This window comes from Giraffa tippelskirchi, chromosome 3 (genome assembly GCF_054371585.1).
Source record: "Giraffa tippelskirchi isolate mGirTip1 chromosome 3, T2T-mGirTip1v1.2.pri, whole genome shotgun sequence".
In the NCBI taxonomy this organism is placed as follows: Eukaryota; Metazoa; Chordata; class Mammalia; order Artiodactyla; family Giraffidae; genus Giraffa; species Giraffa tippelskirchi.
In genome coordinates this window covers 55,102,130-55,112,040 of record NC_137277.1, presented here as the reverse complement: position 1 = coordinate 55,112,040, position 9,911 = coordinate 55,102,130, and the positions used below count along the sequence as shown (strand labels likewise).

The following is a 9,911-nucleotide window of genomic DNA, read 5'->3' as shown; positions in this document are numbered from 1 at the left end:
TAACGTTGAGCAGAGTTCCTTGTGCTATACAGTAAGTCCTTATTGGTTATCCATTGTAAGTATAGCAGTGTATACATGTTCATCCCAAACTCTGTAACTATCCCTTTCCCGCATCGTTCCCCAATGGCAACCATAAAGGTTGCCAAATCTAAGCCTGTGAGTCTGTATCTTAACTGGAACTAATGGAAAGCTGGGGATGCTCTTTACTTTATGCCATAATAGGTGTGCTCTACTTTCACAAATGTAAATGTTGGGCCATAAAGAAGGCTGAGCGTTGAAGAATGGATGCTCTTGAACTGTGCTGCTAGAGAAGACTCTTAAGAGTCCCTTGGACAGCAAGGAGATCAAACTAGTCCACCCTAAAGGAAATCAGTCCTGAATATTCATTGGAAGGACTGATGCTGAAGCTGAAGCTCCAATACTTTGGCCACCTGATGCGAAGAGCTGACTCATTGGAAAAGACCCTGATGCTGGGAAAGATTGAGGGCAGAAGGAGAAGGGGATGACAGAGGATGAGATGGTTGGATGGCATCACTGATTCAGTGGACATGAATTTGAGCAACTCCGAGAGACAGTGAAGGACAGGGAGGCCTGGCGTGCTGCAGTCCGTGGGGTCACAAAGAGTTGGACACGACTGAGCGACTGAGCAACAACAAACAACTACTTTCAGATACAGGGGAAACCTCTATCGATACCAAGGGGTGATTCCACCATATAAATCTTGCAGAGCAGAACCTCTTGCAGTCTTATCAGTGGAGACCTCAAGGGGGACAAATATGACATACAAAAGCCCAGGTGGATGTCTGTGCTGAGGCCCCCTGAGGTGTTCTTTTAGATCAATGATTCTCAAAGTACGGTTCCCAGATCAGCAGCAGCAGCAACACCAGTGAACTTGCTAGAAGTATAAATTCTCAAGTCAGAAACTCACAGATGGAGCCCAGGAATCTGTTGTTGCTGTTCAGTTTCTCAGTCATGTCTGACTCGCTGCGACCCCACGGACTGCAGCACGCTAGGCTTCCCTGTCCTTCACCATCTCCCAGAGCTTGCTCAAACTCATGTCCATTGAGTCAATGATGCTATCCAACCATCTCATCCTCTGTCGTCCCCTTCTCCTCCTGCCTTCAATCTTTCCCAGCATCAGGGTCTTTTCCAATGAGTCGGCTCTTGGCATCAGGTGGTCAAAGTATTGGAGATTCAACATCAGCATCAGTCCTTCCAGTGAATATTCAGGGTTGATTTCCTTCAGGATTTACTGATGTGATCTCCTTGCAGTCCAAGGGACTCTCAAAAGTCTTCTCCAACACCACAGTTCAAAAGCATCAGTTCTTCAGCACTCAGCCTTCTATATGGTCCAATTCTCACATCGATACATGACTACTGGAAAAACCACAGTTTTGACTGTACAGACCTTTGTTGCCAAAAGGATGTCTCTGGTTTTTAATATGCTGTCTAGGTTTGTCATAACTTTTCTTCCAAGGAGTAAGCATCTTTTAATTTCATCACTGCAGTCACCAGCCAAGGTGATTTTGGAGCCCAAGAAAATAAAATCTGACACTGTTTCCATTTTTCCCCCATCCATTTGCCAAGAAGTGATGGGACCAGATGCCATGATCTTCATTTTTTGAACAATGAGTTTTAAACCAGCTTTTTCACTCTCCTCTTTCACCTTCATCAAGAGGCTCTTTAGTTCCTCTTCACTTTCTGCCATAAGGGTGGTGTCATCTGCGTATCTGAGGTTACTGGTATTTCTCCCTGCAATCTTGATTCCAGCTTCTGCTTCATCCAGCCCAGCATTTCCCATGATGTAGTCTGCATAGAAGTTAAATAAGCAGGGCGACAATATACAGCCTTGATGTACTCCTTTCCCAATTTTCAACCAGTTTGTTGTTCCATGTCAGTTCTGTTATTTCTTGACCAGCATACAGGTTTCTCAGGAGGCAGGTAAGGTAGTTCTGCAGTCCCATCTCTTTAAGAATTTTCCACAATTTGTTGTGATCCACACAAAGGCTTTAGCATAGTCAATGAAGCAGAAGTAGATGTTTTTCTGGCATTCCCTTGCTTTTTCTATGGATGGATGTTGGCAATTTGATCTCTGGTTCCTCGGCCTTTTCTAAACCCAGTTTGTACATCTGGATGTTCCCCAACTCACATACTGCTGAAGCCTAGCTTGCAGGATTTTAAGCATTACCTTGCTAGCATGTGAAACGAGTGCAGTTGTTTGAACATTCTTTGGCATTGGCCTTCTTTGGAACTGGAATGAAACTGACCTTTTCCAGTCCCGTCGCCGCTGCTGAGTTTTCCAAATTTGCTGGCATATTGAGTGCAGCACTTTAACAGCATCATCTTTTAGGATTTGCAATAGCTCAGCTGGAATTCCATCACTTCTACTACCTTTGTTTGTAGTAATGCTTCCTAAGGCCCACTCGACTTCACACTCTAGAATGTCTGGCTCTAGGTGAGTAACCACATCATCATGGGGGTCCAATTCATTAAGACCGTTTTTTGTATAGCTCTGTGTATTCTTACCATTTCTTCTTAATAGCTTCTGCTTCTGTTAGGTCCATACTGTTTCTGTCCTTTACTGTGCCCATCTTTGCATGAAATGTTCCCTTGGTATCTCTAATTTTCTTGAAGACATCTCTAGTCTTTCTCATTCTATTATTTTCCTCTATTTCTTTGCATTATTTTTTTAAGGCTTTTTTTTTTTTTATCTCTCCTTGCTACTCTTTGGTACTTTGCATTCAGATAGGTATATCTTTCCTTTTCTCATTTGCCTTTAGCTTCTCTTTTTTTCTCAGCTATTTGTAAGGCCTCCTCAGTCAACCATTTTGCCTTTTTGCAATTCTCTTTCTTGGGGAATGGTTTTGATCACTGCCTCTTGTACAATGTTGATGAAATGGGAATCCAAGTTCTTGTTCATGAAGCCGAAGGATGAACTTTAAGAACACACAAACACTCAAGGTAGCAAGCAAATAGGATTTATTAAAGAGAAGGAAAGTACAAAACTCTCAGTATAGACACTGAGATGGGGTAGAGAGTCCCCCAAAGGTGGGACTTAACAACAGTTTATATCTTTACCCATATTAATCTGTACATTTTTGGTTGGCTCCTTTCCTTAAAATAGGTCATTTCTAACCAATCAGTTTAAAAGTCAGCTTAACATTTTTATGGCTTCTCTTGATCCTCAGATTGAATAAATGCCCCCTGGCCATTTTACAGATGTATGGGCTAAAGATTAATGATCACCAGTTGTTTTTCCCTCGGGCATATGGAACAGAAGTTAATTATAGCACTTCCCTGGATCTGAGTGCTGATAATTTATCAGACCAAGGACACATTCCAGGATTGTCACCCTGCTTATTTAACTTATATGCAGAGTACATCATGAGAAACACTAGGCTGGAAGAAACACAAGCTGGAATCAAGATTGCCGGGAGAAATATCAATAATCTCAGATACGCAGATGACACCACCCTTATGGCAGAAAGTGAAGAACTAAAGAGCCTCTTGATGAAAGTGAAAGAGGAGAGTGAAAAAGTTGGCTTAAAGCTCAATGTTCAGAAAACTAAGGTCATGGCATCTGGTCCCATCACTTCATGGGAAATAGATGGGGAAACAGTGTCAGACTTTATTTTTTGGGGCTCCAAAATCACTGCAGATGGTGACTGCGGCCATGAAATTAAAAGACACTTACTCCTTGGAAGAAAAGTTATGACCAACCTAGACAGCATATTAAAAAGCAGAGATATTACTTTGCCAACAAAGGTCTGTCTAGTCAAGGCTATGGTTTCTCCAGTAGTCATGTATGGATATGAGAGTTGGACTATAAAGAAAGCTGAGCACCAAAGAGTGGATGCTTTTGAACTGTGGTGTTGGAGAAGACTCTTGAAAGTCCCTTGGACTGCAAGGAGATCCAAATGGTCAATCCTAAAGGAAATCAGTCCTGAATATTCATTGGAAGGACTGACACTGAAGCTGAAGCTCCAATACTGTGGCCATCTAATGCAAAGAACTGACTCATTGGAAAAGACCCTAATGCTGGGAAAGATTGAAGGTGGGAGGAGAAGGGGACGACAGAGGATGAGATAGTTGGATGGCATCACCAACTCAATGGACATGAGTTTGAGTCAACTCCGGGAGTTGATGATGGACAGGGAGGCCTGGCATGCTGCAGTACATGGGGTCACAAAGAGTCGGACACAACTGAGTGAGTGAACTGACTGACTGAATGGCCTAGCAGTTTTCCCTACTTTGTTCAATTTAAGTCTGAATTTGGCAATAAGGAGTTCATGATCTGAGCCACAGTCACCTCCAGGTATTGTTTTTGCTGACTGTATAGAGCTTTGCTATCCCCTTACCTTACTTTCTTTATAGTAGTTTTTCCTTAACTAATACTTATCTGTGTATTGTCTGTACTCTCTGCCAGAGTGTAGGATCCATGAAAGCAGGAGTTTGGGGCTTTTTTTTTTTTAATTGTGTCCCCCGCATGAGAACAATGCCTGGCACATAACAGGAACTCAAAAAATGCTCATGGAATAAGACACCTGTCCATGACGCCACTGTAGCAACAGGAGCATTGTTTCAAGGGGGTGGTAGGCCAGGTTCTAGGTGAGGAAGCACTAGTGAACCAAAGCCGTACCTGGGGGAAGGTGGGGACAGGACAGGTCATATGGAGGTGACACAGCAGGACTCTGTGGGGCCCTCCTGGGTGCAAGTCCTTTCTGTGTCCACTTTTCTTACTGGTAGGCAATAGATTTCATTCAGCCTCCTTGACCTTCCCTGAGTTCCAAAGGGCAGATTCAAATGGTTGCTAATTGGGGAAGGAAGGAATACAGAAACAGAGGAGGAGCAGTCAAGAAACAACAGTACAGCCTCGAGGCAGGGTCCTGATTCCTCCTGAAGAATACATGTAACAGTATCTTTGAATTCTTTTGCAGAAACAAAGGTCTCTACCAAGGTGGAGGACAGTAACTTCTCGATGATCACTAGATCCCCGGAGCACCAGCCTGTTACCTCACCATCAACCAATCAGAAGAAAGTCACACACCCTGCAGCCCTTACCCCAAATTGCCTATAAGAAATCCTTCTCCCAAATCATCAGGGACTTCAAGGTTTTTAAGCACAAGCCACCCATTCTCCTTTCTTGACACTGCCATAAACTTCTCTCTGCTCCAGACTCTGATACTTCAGTTTATTTGGCTTCACTGTCACAGGAAGAGTGAAATCTGACTCCGTGCTGGATCTGTTTCTCTGAGTTTTTTCTCATTGCTTTTGTTATTACAATCACACATGATGGCCTGCCCCAGGAAATCTGCCTTTCTGAATGTTAAATTAAAGTGACTTTGTTTATCTCAAAGAGAGATAATCTGACCCTGTCCACCTGTGAATAGCTATAGAAAAGAAGAAATTAACACATCCCCTCCCTGATGCTGATCAAGTCAGGCGATACACTGCAATACTAATTGTCATTTTACTTTACTTTCTCATCTCCTCTTCCTTTCTGTTGTATAAAAGAAACTGGCATCCAGACCCCAATAAAATAGTTTCTGGGGGGAACACTAGTCCTCCTTCTTCTTGGTCTGCCAACTTTCCAAATTCAGTTGTATTGCTTGACTCAACACTTCACCTCATGATTTACTGGCCTGTTGTGCAGTAAGCAGAGCAAGCATGGACTTAGTAACATCACTGTGCATCAGGCACATGAACTTGTGTTCAGTAACAGAGGAGCAGCTGTCCTACACAGAGCAGCTGAAGATGCACCCTTGTGTCAGGGGAAGCATACTGACTGAAACCGCCCACCCTGGCCAGGCACCAGAGTAACCATTTGTGTGAGTCGTTTTTTGACAGGAGGTCCTGGTAAGGAACACCAAACTAATAAGCCACCACCTCTGGGAAGAGTTTGGGAACGGTCAAAAGGAGACACCACATGTCCGACCACCTCCCAGAATCCTTCTCTCTGGCATCCATCTTGGCTGAGCAATGAGTGCGCCTCCAGGAAGGACTCTGAGTCAGAATGATTGGTCAGAGACAACCTGGAAACTAATCCCATCACCATAAAACCCAAGACTTCGAGCCACGTGGCAGAGCTGTTCCCCTGGGTTCCCTTACCCTCCTGCTCTCCACCCAGGCACCTCTTCCCAATAAAGTCTCTTGCTTTGTCAGCATGTGTGTCTCCTCAGACAATTCATTTCTGAGTGTTAGATAAGAGCCCACTTTCGTGCCCTGGAAGGGGTCCGCCTTCCTGCAACACTTGGGCTACAACAGATTTAGCAAGTTAGTGTGATTTTTCATTAAATATTGGTGCTTTGTTAAAAAGTGTAGTGGCAGAGGACTTCCCTGGTGGTGCAGTGGATAAGAATCTGCCTGCCAATGTAGGGGCACAAGTTAGATCTCTAAACCAAGAAGATTCTGCATGCCAAGGAGCAACTAAGCCCATGTGCCACAGCTATTGAGCTTGTGCTCTAGAGCCTACAAACCGAAGCTATTAAGCTCCGTAACAAGAGAACCCACTGCGTGCGAAGCTCATGCACTGCAATGAGGAGCAGCCACCGCTCACAGCAACTAGAGAAAGCCTATGCAAAGCAATGAAGACATGAAGACACAGCACAGTCAAAAATAAAGAAATAATTTTTTTTTTTTTAAGAAAGAAATGTAATGGCGTAATTGGCAGCATGCATGCGTGCTAAGTTGCTTCAGTTGTGTCCAACTCTTTGCAACCCTATGGACTATAGCCCACCAGGCCCCTCTGCCCATGGGATTCTCCAGGCAAGAATACTGGAGTGGGTTGCTATGCAGCATAGGGGAAAGGGAAAGATTAAAAATACATGAGAGAAAAGATGACTGTGGAATAGAATTCCAACCTCTACTTTTCAGCTTCTCTTAAGTCTCCATCTTGCCATGAAATTAGGAATTATCGCTTCTATTACTCTTTCTTTTTCCTCATGGTAGCAACTACTATTTCCTAAAAGTGTTCAAGAGTACCCAGTACCACTGTAGTTTCTGATAATTGGCTACCTTCCAGAAAGGTGACAAAGGAAAGGTCACTGTGTGCCATTGTTAGAATTTGCTAAGCAAATCTGACTTGAGGCATATTAAACAGCTAGATGTAAAGAATCATGAGTCATTATGGATCATTAGGGTTAGAAATACAAAACAGAAACCACTCCACCTAGCAGGTGGGGCTCCTATTAATAGAGCAAAGGGCTGCTCACAGAATAGCACAAAATTGTGCAGCAACCCACAACAGGAAAATAAATGCAGCTTTTTTGTTTATACTTCATAGAATTGTTTTGAGATGACATCACTGGCATCTATTTCTGACTAAAGATAGTTGGCACTTCCTACACCATTTAGACTTAATAGTTTTTAAAAAATAACTTTCCAAAAAGGAAACACATCACAGATTGCATTCAGCCTTTTTTTTAAGTGTTGTATAAAGAGATGTCATTTCTTACAGATAAGCAATGACTGTTTTATAAAGTGGGAATAAATTTTTGAGCTTTTTTTTTTTTTAATGTAGTTTCTGTTAAAAGAAACATTGATTTGGCATGGCATTTTAAGAATTTAGTTTTTGTGCTCTAAACAGGTGACATTACTCTTTTTGTAACTTCCAGGGTTATTGTATCTGATAGTCCCAGTGGCATCAGAGGGTGATTAATAATCTAATATTATTCATTGGATATCAGTATTGAAAGTCAAATGCCATTTGTATGTGTATCTGAATCTTTTACACAAAGATGAATGTAAAGTTGCAAACTGAGTAATTATATATATATATATAAACATTCCCTTATACTCAAAACAACAACAGTATTTTCAAAGAACAATACTAAATTATTACAGGTGTTGGCAAGCTGAAACCAGTATGTAAGTGAAACAGGAAGGAAGGGGGCATGGCCTAACCTTTAAAAGAATGACATAGCCATTGAGTATGTGCTGAAAACTGGTTAGAACCAACTAGGTTCTAGTTGGCAGAACATATCACTTTTAGTCAACCTTGAGCCTCATCATATGTTCATCATAATATATTAGCATGTGTTAAGTGATACACTCATCAGCACCTTGTCAGTTTCGAGGCCAGCCATCAAAGACCAAAAAGTGGGTGGTGGCCCAATTCCTACAAATCTCCACCCATTCCTCAAAAGAGTTGGAATAATCCTCCCACTCATTAGCCTATGAAATTACCCAGCCCATAAAAACTAACCATGCCATACTTCAAGGCTCTCTCTCACCTTCTAAGATGGCCCACACACTGTCTGTGGTGTGTTTTTCTCTCTAAATAAATCCACTTCTTACCGATCACGTTGTCTCTCACTGAATTCCTTCTGTGATAAATCATCAAGAACCTCAGATTCATTAAGCCCTGAGACCAGGTGTGACCTCAGTTAAAAGACTGTGGATTCAAGTCCCAGTAGGAGTCACATGGTTTCATTTGTTCTCAAGGAGAAACAAGTGACTCGGAGGATTATGACAGATCTTTTTCCCAGAGATGACTACAGCATTATTTCCCATTCTACGTGCTCAATTACGTTAAATGTAAATAGTCTAAGCATACCAATTAAAAGCAGACTATCAGATCTGCAAGACCCAAATACATGCTCTCTATAAGAAATACACTTTAAATATAATGACACAGGCTAAAACCAAAAGGATGAGAAAAGATATGTCACACTAACATTAGTCAAAAGAAAATTAGACTGTCTATATTAATATCACAAAAAGTGGTTTTTCAGAGCAAAAAATAGTAGCAGTGATAAAAAGGGTTAGTTCATAAAGAGGTCAAATCACCAAAAGGACATAAAAATCCTAAGTATTTATACACTTAGTAAGGCAGCTTCAGGCAGACCCAGGTTCGATTCCTGGGTCTGGAAGATCCCCTGGAGAAGGAAATGGCAACTCACTCCAGTATTCTTGCCTGGAGAATCCCATGGACAGAGGAGCCTGACAGGCGCCTGGGGTTGCAAGAGTCAGACACGACTGAGTGACTAAGCACAAGGCAACTTCAAATTACACAGAATGAAGACTGATAGAATTCAATGAAAGATAGATACATTCAAAGTTTTAGACCTTCTCCCAGTGATTAATTTTAACACCCATCTCCCAGTGATTAATACAAGAAGACACAAATCAATAAGAATATAAATGGGATTTCCCTGGTGATCCAAGGGCTAAGATTTCATGCTCCCAATGCAGGGGGCCTGAGTTCAATCCCTGGTCAGGGTACTAGATCCCACATGCCGCAACTAAGGTACTAAGGTAAGAGCTCACATGCCATAACTAAGACCCAGCACAGCCAAATAAATTTTTTTAAAGAGTATCAAAGACCTAAACATTTATCAACCAACTTGAGCAATGGACACAGAGCCCTCCACCCAACAGCAGCGTGCACATGATTTTTTTTTTTAATTTATTGAAGCACAGTTGATCTACAGTGTTATGCCTATCTCTGCTGCAAACAAAGTGACTCAGTTATACAACATATGAACATTCGTCTTATATTCTTCTCCATTAAGGTTTATCCCAGGATGTTGGATATAGTTCTCCGTGCTATATAGTAGGACCTTGTTGTCCATCCGTTCTATCTATAATAGTTTGCATCTACTAATGCCAGTTATTTCCCTGGTGGCTTAGATGGTAAAAGCGTCTGCCTACAATGCAGGAGACCCAGGTTCGATCCCTGGGTTGGGAAGATCCCCTGGAGAAGGAAATGGTAACCCACTCCAGTATTCTTGCCTGGAAAATCCCATGGACAGAGGAGCCTGGTAGGCTACAGTCCATGGGGTGGCAAAGAGTCGGATATGACTGAGCGACTTCACTTTCACTTTCATTAATGCCAAACTCCCAGTCCCTCCCTTCCCCACATCGCTCGGCAACCACAAGCCTGTTCTCTATGTCTGTGAGTCTGTTTTGCA

General features: G+C 42.3%; 1 non-coding gene across 1 annotated transcript; it reads left to right on the top strand.

Moving 5' to 3' along the window:
* The first annotated feature begins 9,615 nt into the window (after window positions 1-9,615).
* Window positions 9,616-9,688, top strand: TRNAC-ACA (transfer RNA cysteine (anticodon ACA)). The gene has a single exon. It is a non-coding gene; the product is annotated as a tRNA-Cys (tRNA).
* Window positions 9,689-9,911: the final 223 nt, after the last annotated feature.